At 47.6% G+C, this 12,678-nt stretch overlaps 1 protein-coding gene across 9 annotated transcripts in view; it reads right to left on the bottom strand.

Moving 5' to 3' along the window:
* Nucleotides 1–12,678, bottom strand: part of ZMAT4 (zinc finger matrin-type 4) — a 348,048-nt gene that overhangs the window by 327,114 nt on the left and 8,256 nt on the right. For 7 of the 9 annotated variants that reach the window (XM_045055515.1, XM_045055518.1, XM_045055519.1 and 4 more), the window contains one exon: nt 10,062–10,148. The exons of the other annotated variants lie outside the window; for them this stretch is intronic. The gene's annotated coding sequence lies outside the window, so the exon portion shown is untranslated. The remainder of the gene's footprint in view (nt 1–10,061; nt 10,149–12,678) is intronic. 9 annotated transcript variants of the gene reach the window in all.

Here is a 12,678-nt window from a genome sequence, read left to right as displayed (position 1 = left end):
TGGGTGGCTCAGTCAGTTAAGCGTCCGACTTCGGCTCAGGTCATGATCTCACAGTTCGGAGTTCAAGCCCCACGTCGGGCTCTGTGCTGACAATGCAGAACCTAGAGCTCGCTTTGACTTCTGTGTCTCTCTTGCCTCTCTGCCCCTCCCCTATCCTCCCCACCCCTCAAAAATAAATAAACATTAAAAAAAAAAATTACTGGGAAGACCCAAGGAATAAACTCCAGCATTCACCTAGCAGTTTCCTACTGTGTTGTTGGAATGATCTATCCACTAAATATTACAACTAGGGACCCACAGCCATGGCTGACACCCCCAGAGAAGAATGCCCCCCTCAAGCTGACAAGATACAGTTTTTCTGAGCATTCCCTTCACTCCCACTCCCAGGTGAAAACCATCAAAGTCAGCTTTACATTGGCATTGTTCCTCCCACACCCTTCCCAGGGCAGCTAAGCATACTTAATTTAAACACAATTTCTTAATGGTTACACTTTTGCACATGAATGTCTTTTGGCTACTGGAACTTTTTTCAGTGCTTGTATCTGATCAGTGGCCCAAGGCCTTCCCTAATTATAACTCCCAACTGTCCTCACTGGCTGCAGCAGGTGTGGCTTCTGACATGGCTTATCCTAGTAGCAAAACCCAAGAAGGTGGTGGTGTTTGTATTCATAATTCAACAGAAGAAAAATGTCTCCCCTTCTTCACATTTTCCTACTGGACTTTCCATCTGTACCACTCAGAATGTCAGGAGCAGGGCAGATGAAAGCACCAAGAGAAAGAACATGCACCTGCTGATCATCAATGCATTGACTCTGTGTCTGTCTCTGGAACTGGCTACTATATTCCCCTGCAGCATCTAGGAAGGTATCAGGACAGCCAGGAACAAAACTAAATGCTTTCCTCTCTGTTACACCAGTCTCTATGCCTGTCCTTCGGGTTTCTAGCTCTCCCTGATTCTCCCTCAGCAAACATATCCCACCCCCTGGCTCCCTGTCCAAATGTCACCTATGGGAATGCACATAAAATCTGGTGTCCAGGTGGGTATACTTAATACAAAGCTATCGCTGAGTCTGAGTCTTGCCTCTGCCCAACACCATCTTCTTCAATGGGATGAGTGTGATTATAAGAACATGAAACACTGAGCAAGGAGAATAAGGAGCATGTAAACTTGGTCCAGACAAGGGGGTCGGTTAAAAAGAAACAGCTAATGTGTCTGAAAAGTATTAAACACAATACAGCACACTAGTGCTTGCAGCCCATTAGATAAAAAGAAATGAATGAGCGTGTGTCTGCAAAGTATTAACTACAATGCAGCATACTGGCGTTTGCAGCACCCCCTGGCAGTGATAATACTAGTTATTAACTATGGGATGTCCAACTTAAGAAGAACAATGGAGAAACAGGTGCTGTGTGTGATATGTGGTGTCTTTACCAGATGTGGAAGAGGGCATGAGAGGGGGCGGCAGTCAGGGCTTGGGCCCCAGAAAACAGCTAGGCTGGGAGCCGCATGCAGATGAGCTCCCCTCCTACCCCCAGAGGCCAGAAGTCCACCCACAGTGCTCAGGGTCACCCAGCTGGAGAAGGACAGGACCTCCTCCAACACATTGCTTGTAAGATCCCGCTGGTCAGGCTGTAGGGAGGCAAGCCATGAGTGGGAAAGGAGACAGAATCTCCAGGAATTAATAAAAGGAATTATTTATATATTATGCCCAGGAAGCCTGGCAGGATTAGTTACTAATAAAACTGTCCTTTTGTTGGACTATGAGTTTTGATGACAGGGAGCAAGTTAATGGAGTACTCTGCCTGGACATAGGAGATACTTGGGAGAGTCATTTTGTTTTCTGTTGTTGTTGAAAGCTCTGTAAGTCCTTTGTACCCAATTCCTAAAAAATAAAAAGAAAAAAATACATAGTGTTTGAACACATTCAGGTTTTTACTCATGTCTAAATATAACTATCATTAGGGGTGCCTGGGTGGCTTAGTCAGTTGAGCATCCAAGTTCAGCTCAGGTCACGATCTCACAGTTTGTGGGTTCAAGCCCCATGTCAGGCTCTGTGCTGACATCTCAGAGCCTGGAACCTACTTTGGATCCTGTGTCTTCCTCTCTCTCTGTCCGTCCCTTGCTTATGCTCTGTCTCTCTCTCAAAAATAAATAAATAAACGTTAAAATAAATAAATATAACTATAATTACAGTTGTGTGTGTGTGTGTGTGTGTGTGTGTGTGTGTGTGTGTGTGTAGAGAGAGAGAGAGAGAGAAAGAGAGAGAGACAGAATTTTCTCCCAAGACTTTCCGTGGGTGGCAGGAAAAAATATCAGCATTATGCCAGCATTATAGCTGATGTTTGGTACTATTTATAGAGCCGGCCATGGCCATGTCAGATCTTTAAAAGAAGCAAAACATCTGGGTGCATTCCAAATCAGACAGGAAAAACCTAAGTCACAACACATTGTACAGAGGAAGGCCGCATCTTTATAAAAGTTACAATTTACATTTGCTAAACATAATCCTGTTCCTCAGAAGATCTCCGGGAACCTGATTCTGGTGCTGAGTGGAATGAAAAAATAACACAATAACCATTGTGTATTTCAAGTTTAAAAAAGTTCGGAGGTGATCCCTGCTGACAGCCTGACACCGGCAGCCTGCTTGGGATTCTCTCTTCCCTGTCTCTCTCTCTCTCTGCCTCTCCCCCACTTGTGCATGCGCTCTCTCTCAAAATAAATAAAACTTTTAAAAAAACAAACAAAACAAAACAAAAAAGTTCTGAGGTGAATGAATGAATGGTTTTCAGAGGGCAGAGAACACACAGCATCTCCTCAGCAAAGGGCCTCCAAGTGGCCAGTGGCCATCGACAGTCAATCAAGACAGACAGCCTCATTGAACTGAAGTTAGCAGCTGCCCTGGAATGTTTTCAGCAGGGCCAGAGTTAGAGCCAAAAATGTCCCTTCCTGCACCTCACTTGAAGGCAGGCAGCTCCCCGTTCCTGCCCCATCTCTCAGAGATGTCATAAGGATGAATTAAAGAAAAATATTTAAACTTATATAACACTTGGGACATCTGCACTAAGAGAAAAAAACTCACTATTTCTACAATATTTCGCAGACCTAAAGCAAGTGTGTCCTACTTTAAGCAAAACCAATATATTTTAAAAATTCTGGATTTTGAAAGATCTATATCAGAGCTAAATTGTCCAACATAAAAAAAAAAAAAAAAAAAAAAAAGCAAAGAGTAAATTCCACAAGGATTGAAGGTTCTGCTTTACACACCAGGGGATACCCAGCACCTAACCCAAGACCTGGCACATGACGTGTCCTCTAAAGGTATTTGTTGAATAAAAGAATTATTTTTGTTAAACAGCCAGCTCCATGAGTGCACTTGATGAATTCTAAAATTTGCAAACGTTCTGTTCAGATGCTCCATCCTTCAACACACATGATGCAAAAGGTAAGACACCTCTGGAACATGGCCCAGGCTTGGGGACAGCTGTGTCCTGTGAGACACCCCTGCCCCTTCCTATGTCACCCCTGGCATGTCCAGCCCCCACATTCTGCGAGCATGATGTGGGCAGGGCTGCTGTTTTAAGATAACCTTTTCCTGGGGTGCATGGGTGGCTCAGTCAGTTGAGCATCCAACTTCAGCTCAGGTCATGATCTCAGGTTAGTGGGTTTGATCCCTGCATCGGGCTCTGTGCTAACAGCTCAGAGCCTGAAGCCTGCTTTGGATTCTGTGTCTCCCTCTCTCTCTGCCCCTCCCCAGCTCATGCTCTCGCTCGCTCGCTCTCTCTCTCTCTCTCTCTCTCTCTCTCTGTCTCTCAAAAACTAAAACGTTAATTTTTTTTTTTTTTCAAAAAAAGAGAACCTCTCTCTGGTTTCCTAGTGACAACCGTAAGGAAAGAGGGCAGCAGGTTTCAGTCTGGCTATGGCTTTGGTAGTGACTATACACGTGGGTTGTTACCATCTGTGGCTCCTGGGAAGCTACTGGATTTCAGGGCTGACAGCACACGAGGGCAGGCTTCCACTCTGCTTGATTCTGTCTTCACAACATACCCACTTCTGCCTCTTCATTTCTAAATGTCTGTTTTTATCTCCACAACATTTGTTTCTTCCACATTGGTCAGGGAGGGGGCAGAGAAGGATCCATACACAGCCTCCCAACAGGCTTCCGGGGGAATCCACACAAGGCGGGATCCACAGAGAACCACTTCCCAAAGAGGCCAAGAACCTGATCTACTCAGGATGCTGGAGTTCACATTCTCTCTGTAATTTTTATTACTTTTACTATAAAAATCCATAAAGGCTCACCGTAAGATGTTTAGAACTGCATAAGAAAATATCAAAAGGAAAACAAAAAACATCCATAATCTTACCATCTGGAGAGAATCTCTATTAGCCTCCTGGGGCACTGTATTCATGTTTATGCACGCAGGTATGTATTTCATTAGGCAAGTTTAGAAGATATTTAACCTACAGCTTTTTGGACACTGTCTCATGTCACTAACATTCTTCACATATTTTTATTTCGCTGCCTACTACTCCACTGTATGGATGTACCATAATTTATTTAACTAGTTCCTGTGATGGGAGAGAGCCGATTCCAGTTTTTCAGAAAAATAAATAGCACCATAGTGTACAATTTTATACACTCCTATGTCTTCACATCTCTGATTATCTCCTTCGGATAGAACCTTAGAGGTAAATCAAAAGTACAGAACTCCCCAAAATCATGCTTACCAGAAAGGCCTCACCAACTACAGTTCTAATAATAGGGCCTGATACCATTCTATCATATCTCCATGACACTGAACATTACTGACTGTCATTTTTAACCTTCAGTAATTTTATAGCTGGAAAAATGGCGTCTCATTTCCATGTTAATTAGCACTTTTATTATTGTTATTATTGGAATTGTTATCAGCGGTAAAGCTCGACTGGACCTTCCGTCACCACCACATGGCATCCCTGTGCAAGGTAGGCCCCTCAGCCAGGCACTACGGGAGGAGAAACTGAGGCCCACCTGAGTGATTTTCACAAGCTCGAACAGCTAACTTTCAGAGCTAGGATCGAAGCCTGAAAGCCCTATCTGTCTACCTGTTCGATTCTGCTGATTAGTGCTAGAGTCACACATTTTTCTTGTGTTTCTAGCCACTGTATTTCTCTTTCTCTGAACTCTAATGAATGTTATTTTTCTGTGTAGAAAAACAGCCCTCAGCATTTTGGATGTTTTGACACTACCGGCTTGTGCCAAGATTCACACATCACCCCCCAGCCCCTCCTTCCTCAGCCCAGCCCAACCACCCACCCATCTCCCTGCACATCAAGTGTGACACATCAAATGTCTCCTCTCCATGTTGCAAAAAGTTTAAACTGGCCTCACCTAAACCCGCTTGAGATTGCTTGAGATTGCTCCGAATGCCCTGGAGTTTAACTAAACCCAGACTGGGAAATATCCACACACAGTCAAAAAAGTGATACTTCATATCAACCCCATGGGGCCAGACAACATGGAAGGGCCAGAAAACGCAGCTCTGGCAAGGGCCCATTCTACTGGGGCATCCACTCCTTCATGTGCAGGAGGCAGAGCAAGAAGTGTTCTCTCCGAACAGAGACAGGAGTACCTCCTGACAGACAGCTCCTAAGTCAGTGCCACGTTTAAGTGCACAGGCCGGTACCTGTCCACCACCGTCACTCCTCGGGGACCCATCCCCCCCACACAGGCAAAAACCTCTCGAAGGATGAGAGCCCCAGATGCTCGGGCAGGTAGGGGAACACCCTCCTACCTCCCAAACTGCCTCACGCTGACAGCTGGAAGGGAGCCAGCTGAGGGGGGAGGCTCCCTCCTCGGGAGGTACCTGCTTGCCCTAGAATTCATGCCGCAGGAAAGTTCTGCAGGGTCATAAACCAGCCTTGAGCCTGCCTCAGAGCTCACTCTGCAACTCGCAGCCATCATTTGCTTGATTCAGTTCAGGTTAGGGAGATGGATAGGATTTTCCCACAAATCACTTGATTAGTGTGAGAAATCTATGTTCCTGCTGTTCTATGCGTTGCAGGGATTTTGGTTCCCTTTAAATCTCTCTCAATATTATGGTTCTTGCAGCTTTCAGAGTTTCTTCCCCAAGATTTATTTTTTGAAGGCACTGCACTATTTGGCAATTCTATATTGTTCCTCTCTGGTACCTTGACCAGCAATGTTGAGAAGAAGCATCTGAGCTCTGAAACCCAGAAACAGGGATTCCGACCTTTTAACTAACCATCCTGGGATAGCTGCTGCAGCAGAACCACATGGAATCCATGATCTGGCTGCTGCTCACCACAGCCCGCTAGCCGGGACCATCCTGGCCCAGCCTTAGAGAGAAGGCACCCCTCCCACCCACACCATTGTCACCCCGCATTCCCACAGATTCCTGCAACCTTGCTATATTGTAGGCACTAGGTGGGATACTCGATGACTGCTATTCCACTTAATCCCTACAACCCATCTATGAGATGGGTATCATTAGGTATTTGAGAGGGGGGAAACTAAGGTTTGGAACAGCCACACGGACTCCTTAAGCCAGGCCTGTGGAAATAACTTGGGTTTAGGTGGACTCTGGGCACCTATACCTCTGTGTTTCCATATTCTCTACCTTATCTCGGAAAGACCATCATAAATAAGATTTGGAGAAAAGATGAATGCGTCCTCTTCCTCGGTCAGCCCTGAACCACACACTCTTTGCTGCCTTTATCACTCACACAAACAACCTCACATCCTAAGTGTGCACAGTGTTTGGACCTTTGGCCGTCCAAGAAAAGTGCCGTCTCCGAAACACAGATGGGCCCGGGGGCAGGTGTGTGTCCTATATGTGCCAGGTTTTGTACAAGGCCACACACCTTCCTGGACTGTCCTGACAGCACATAGAGGCAAACCTGGTCCCTTGGTACACTTCCGGAAGTCCCCTGAGCAACCCCCCACTGCCCTCAAACTGAAGTTACCCCTTCAGTCTTGCACACAGAACAGTCTGGGAGGTAAGTCACCCACCCTGCTTTTCTGCTGGGTCTGTGATCTTAGATTCTTCTCTTTTCTAAAGCCCCCAGTGTCCGTTTCCTTCCACCAATCCCGCTTTCCCCCTGGGCTGTTTTCCTGGGCTGGTTCTCTTCCCTCAGGCATCTAACTAGCACTAAGGAGATGTTCGATTTCTTCCTAGTTTACATGAGGGGTTTCTTCTTAAACTGCAAGGACTTCTCCCCTTGTCCTAGGGCGTCTGAGAGGAAGACACCAGAGGGCTCAGCCCCCACCTTATGGGTTCTACTCCACGTTTAGATCAAGGACCTTCGGTAGGTCCCTTTCTCCCCAGAATAATGTCTGCAGGTAAAAATTAGAGAAAGAATTTTCCTCTCCTTCCCTCCTCTCTTCTGCCTCATAAAAAGATATAAAAAAAAAAAAAAAAATAAGAAGTCTCAAATAAAAAATCTTTAGGAGGAAAAGGGAAAAAAGTGCAGAGAGCCTCCCCTAACTCTCCCTAACCCCAGGCCAGCAATCTCTCTCACCTCACACAACTGTCTGATTTCAGAGGAGAGTTACAGAAACTCCAATAAGCAATTCCATTTTCTGAGAATTCAATTGTGAGAGAAAGAAAGAAAGAAAGAAAGAAAGAAAGAAAGAAAGAAAGAAAGAAAGAAAGAAAGAAAGACTATGCATAATGATGGATTTGACTTATTATAGTGATCATGTTACAATATATTCATATATCAACCATTATGTTGTACACCTGAAACTAATATAATGTTATATGTCAATTATAGCTCAATTAAAAAAAAATACAGCCACACAAGAGCTACCTGGGTAGGCAGCTCCAGGCCCATGGGAATCTGAGACTATTTTTTGAGGACTTTCCATCCACAACCTCATCTTGGCCTTATTAATTCAGTCATAACTCTTCAGAATTTACAGGGCCCCTTTTACAGTGAAAAGCTCAAGTGATGGCATCGGCACAAAGCTTTTAATTTTGATTTAGAGACTCAGACCCTCTGTCACTATCTCACGTCCCACTTCCCTTGTGCTCAGGGGACATCTGTTTCCAGGGCTCTTGGCCGAGGTCCCCTCCCCACCTCCCAGCCCTTGATGTTCCTTCCTACTCACTGACAGAATGAAACAACAGGAGAGAGTCACCGCTCTGATCTCCACCCACCCCACCACACCCCACGTCCACCCACACACCCAACTGCCTTCTGACCATGGCTGTCCTTCCCTCCCCCTTGGCTGTCCCCTCAGCAGCCAGGCCATGCCCGCCCCATTCACTGGATCCCAGCCCCTCCCTTCCTCCCTCGGGACCATCTCCCAGCACTTCTCCCCGCCTTCTCCTATGTCACCTTCATGCTCTTGACTGGATGGTTTCCACCAGCATACAAACACCCTGATATTTTCCCCATTTTAAGGGGGTAATCCTTACTTTGACCCCACACACCTCTACAGTTCATCTTCCATCTCCTTGCACCCCTCACAACCCCACTCTTCCAGAAGGTTGTTTACATGTGCTATCTCCAATGCCTCTCCACCAACCAGCACCGACAGGGCCTCCCCTCACATACCATCAGCATAGTGATGGCTTCCACACTGGTGTTCAATTCTCAGTCCCCACCTACTTCACGCACCAGCAGTCTGTGATCAGATGACCAGTCCCCCTCGAAAATGCTTCCCTTTGTTTCTGAGGCAACATTATCCCATAGGCTGCTCCTTCTCAGTCTCATCTGCGGGTTCATCTTCGAGTCCTAGAACAAAGGTCAGCAAACACAGCCCGCGGGCCAACTGCCTGATTCTGTAAACAAAGTTTCACTGAACACAGCCACACTCATTCATTTATATGTTGTCTGTGGCTGCTTTTGTGCTACAAAGGCAAAGGGCACTAGTTGCAGCAAAGACCACATGGCCCCACAAAGTTTAAAATCCTATCTGGCTCTTCAGCAAAGTTTGCCAACTCCTATTCTAGATCTGTAAATATTGGGGTTCCCAGAATTCAGTCTTTACACCTCCTCTCTATCTACACTCACTCTCGAGGTTATCTCCTTTGGTCCCATATTTTAAATATTATCAATACACTGACAACTCCCAAGATTTTTCTCTAGCATAAACTTCTTTGAACTCTAGACACATAACCCAACTGACTAGCAGGCATTTCATTTAGATATTTAACATCTCCCTAACACAAATGTCTCACCTCCTGTTTCCCCCAGTGTGTTCCTTCCACAAACTTTTCCATCTCATGCCAAAAGTCTTGGAAGTCATCTTTGAATCCTCCTTCTCTCAAACCCTCCATTCAGCCCATCAGGAAATCCAGCTGGTTCCACCTTCAAAATATATCCAGACTCTGAGGGCTCCTCACTCCCCACTGCTACTACTAATCCAAGCCACTACCCGCTCTGCCAGGATCATTGCCTCCACATAGCTCTACTATAGTATGCTCTCAGGGCATGTACCAGACAGCCAGACTGATCCCTTTGAATCCTACACTATGTTACTCCTTTGCTCAAAACTTTCCAGGGGTTCAATGAAGCTCACCTCGACCTCAATGCTACATCTGACACTATAAGTGTCTCCAGCTTCAGGGCCTCTCCTGGCGTGGACTGCCCTTCCCACAAATATCTGCATGGATCACCCTCCATGGCCCTGGGTCTCTGCTCCAGTGTTACTTTATTACTGAGACCCTCCTGGACATACCCTTTCCACACACACACACTCCATCCCGTTGCTCTGATTCATTTTCCCCCCTTTCACATATCAGCCTCCCTACATATTGACTTATTTGTTTGCTATCTGTCTTCTCCACTGGAATATAAGCTCTGAGTAGATGGGGACTGGGTCAGTTCTGTCCACTACTCATTCTAAAAGCTTAGAAAACTGTGATTGTCAGTTCTTAATGTTCTGAGCAATGAATAAATGAACACATAACATTTCAGGAGCTCACGTCCCTGTTAAGGTAACTGAAGGATGAGAGAGAGAAGCACATCATTTCCATCACGGTGAAATCAAAGAACAGGGCCATGGCCTCAAGCTCTCCCGGCCCAGTAGCCTGTGGCATCCCTCACTGACCTGTCCCAGGGAATGGACAGGCACCCTGGTCCCCAGCGACAAGCAGCCTGCCCTCCTGCTGCTCCCAGCACCTCTCTGCAGAGCCTCCTGGAAATGGGGAGAAAGCAGAATGCAGAAATGGAGAAGGGCCACTCTGCAGGCAGAGAGAGTCCTGTTCCTGCTCTCCCACAGACCCCCATGGTCACCAGGTCTGGGCCCAGAGGGGGTGGCACAGCAGACAGAGAGCATCAGGCTGCAATCCACCACCAGGGTTACCCACTGACTGCTGGCCACACCATGCCGCAGTTTCCTCTGCAAAATGAGTCTGAGGACCAAGTGCTTAACAATTTGAAAATAGGGGCCTCTGGGTGGCTCAGACAGATAAGCATCTGACTCTTGGTTTCAGCTCAGGTTCATGATACCGAGCCCCATATCAGCTCTACACTGACAGCGCACAGCCTGCTTCAGATTCTCTGTCCCTCTCTCTCTGCCCCTCCCCTGCTCACGTTCTCTTTCTTTCTCTCTCTCTCTCTCAAAATAAATAAACAAATAAATAAACAAACAAACATTTAAAAATCTGAAAGTAAAGGGTAGTCTCAGACTCTTTTTCCTGTCTTATTTGTGTCTTATCACACTTAAAAATCTACAATTTAGACAGAGGCTATGCTTCTGCTTTCCAGTCTGCTAGAAATTCTACCTCACTTCCAAACATCCCTCTTGAGTTCCCCACCTATTCCCTGACCCTGCTCCCTTTTTCTTGCTTTCCCTGTTGGCTCATAACTTTTCCTTCCCCTTCTCCCATTCTGGAAAACCGAAGTTCCAGGTAGGCAGGGGAGGCCTGGCAGAATAGGAACCATCCCAATCCCCCTTCCTGTCTTCCCAGAACCCTACAGGGAAATTTCATGTTCAGCAGGAGCAAAACCAAGAGAGGCAGCGAGAAGGAGGGAATCCACATGAGAACCCCGACTCATTTCCTCCTCCCGCCCAGTGGCACTGTGCCCAGCTTATTACATAGGAGGGAGTCCCAAAAATAAAGCAAAGCCTGGGATGAGAGATGCCAAGGCACTCTCCCAATCCCCCCCTGACTGAGCCACATGACCCCTCAGCAGCTCCCAACGTCGCATGCTGGCTTTTGGCCTCAGATGGCCACTCACACCCAGAATGTGCCTCCTTCTGTCCAAATTGCCCTCATCCTTCAGGGCGCAGGCCCTTCTGCCTCCACCAGACTTTGGTGACCACACACGTTCTCTCACTGGCATCCACTTCTCTCGGCACCTCCGGGACTGGGCCTCAGGGCAGGACTCAGCCAGATGCACCCATGTTTTGGAAGTCACCTCACGTGTGTGCCACCATCAACTCATCAAGTATCTGCCAGGGCCCCACGGGGTACTGTGTCCCCCATCACTGCACCCAGGACATGCAGGCCAGCAAGAAGCCCCTGTCCGTCAGGAGGTAGGGGGGTGTCTGCAGGCTCCTTCCATGCCAGCTCTTCTGCCACCCAAACCGAGGCAAGTGGCTCTGCCTTTCCCAGTATCAATCCCCCCTGTGCACAATCAGGATGAGGACGCCTGCCCCTTCCGCCTCTGAGGCTTGCGAGCACAAAACACCGTACAAACGTGCGTTATTATCAAAATAAATAGAGCAGCAAATCAGCCGGGCCCGCACCGCTCCTCACCCAGCCCCACCTTCTAGCAGGCTTCTCCCCTTTTCCCAGTGAAGCCTGTGAAAGCCCCAAGGATGTGCCCCTCGGAGTCACCCCCTATGCAGCCCGGGCACACACCGCGGGGCCAGCCGGCTGTGACTGCCACAGAGAGGGGGACTCTCGGGCTGCCCAGAGTTTATGTAACAAAGGAAAGCAGCTCAGGAGGCAAAGGCGGTCTGGAAAAACAGCAGCAAATGAGGGGGCAGGATGCAGAACCGCGAGGGCACCGCCGGAGACCCCTGCACCCACAGTCCCTCCTCTAAGCATGACAGCCGTCAACGCATTCGCTCAGTCTCAATTAATAAGTGAATCAAACACAAGGCATGGCTTCTGGGAAGGAGGGGAGGGCGGCTCCACACCTTCCTGCTGGAAATCTGCCAGCTGTCCCCAATAACACAAGAAGCCCTACAAAATGGCCCCCTCGAGAAAGGGTACATGGGCTCCCTGCCACCAAGCTCTGCCACCCGTGAGACGGGCAACCCTGACACAGTCATAGCCTCTCTGAGCTTCAACTTGTCCACCTAGGATATCTGCAGATGCATGTAAACACACCCGCTGCGGGCTAAGCTAGGTCTGACCACTGTAAGGGACAGGCTGGGGACGTGTGTGGAAGGGGGAGGAGGTGAAGAAGAAGGGGGAAGGTTGCCACTGCCCATGGGCACCATTCCCTGCACGGAGATCCTGCACCCTCAACATCTGAAGCAGACTTTTCGCAGGGTAGCATGTGACTAGCAGGTGCATTTATCTGATCTCACCAAATGGATTGAGGACACCTGGCTGGCATGACTTTTTTTTTTTTTTAATGTTTATTTATTTTTGAGAGAGAGGGGTAGGGAGGGACAGAGAGAGGTAGAGGAGGACAGAGGATCCTGAGCGGGCTCCCTGCTGACAGCAGACAGCTGGATGCAGGGCTGAAACTCACAAACCGTGAGATCA

This window comes from Felis catus, chromosome B1 (genome assembly GCF_018350175.1).
Source record: "Felis catus isolate Fca126 chromosome B1, F.catus_Fca126_mat1.0, whole genome shotgun sequence".
NCBI lineage: Eukaryota > Metazoa > Chordata > Mammalia > Carnivora > Felidae > Felis > Felis catus.
Note: the sequence above shows the minus strand (reverse complement) of the source record. Positions and strands in the feature narration are given on the sequence as shown.